Source organism: Apaloderma vittatum, unplaced genomic scaffold (genome assembly GCF_000703405.1).
Source record: "Apaloderma vittatum isolate BGI_N311 unplaced genomic scaffold, ASM70340v1 scaffold1001, whole genome shotgun sequence".
Lineage (NCBI taxonomy): Eukaryota > Metazoa > Chordata > Aves > Trogoniformes > Trogonidae > Apaloderma > Apaloderma vittatum.
The window spans coordinates 24,414-24,789 of NW_009697160.1; the positions used below are offsets into that span (position 1 = coordinate 24,414).

At 56.6% G+C, this 376-nt stretch overlaps 1 protein-coding gene across 1 annotated transcript in view; it reads right to left on the bottom strand.

Moving 5' to 3' along the window:
* Window positions 1-376, bottom strand: part of PDLIM4 (PDZ and LIM domain 4) — a 27,557-nt gene that overhangs the window by 18,641 nt on the left and 8,540 nt on the right. The gene's annotated exons all lie outside the window — the stretch shown is intronic.

A 376-nucleotide genomic window follows, 5' to 3' on the forward strand; every position in this document is an offset into this window, starting at 1 on the left:
GGCCTCCGGAGGCCTCCACCCAGCTCCATAAAAAACCAACGCCGACCACGAGCTTGGTCACTGGCCTCGAGGCGGGTCTGGTGCTGGATGCTTCCCCCCCAGCACTGCCCAGCCTCCTCGTGCCCACGGCAAGCTGGATCAACAAATCCTAACCCAGGTGGAGAGCGATGGTGGAGCTGGGCTTAACAGCTCAGCTCAGGGGTCTGGTCCACCCTAAGGAAAGCACAGCAAGACCTGCATGGAAAAGTCTAATGTTTTAAAACCACACATAGAAACTCTCCAAGCTCTGGAAGGACTGCAGGCAGAGCAGAGGGCTTTCCCGATTCCAGACATGCATCTCCTTCTTCCCAGAAAAACAAGCTGGAAGCTGCTGCTG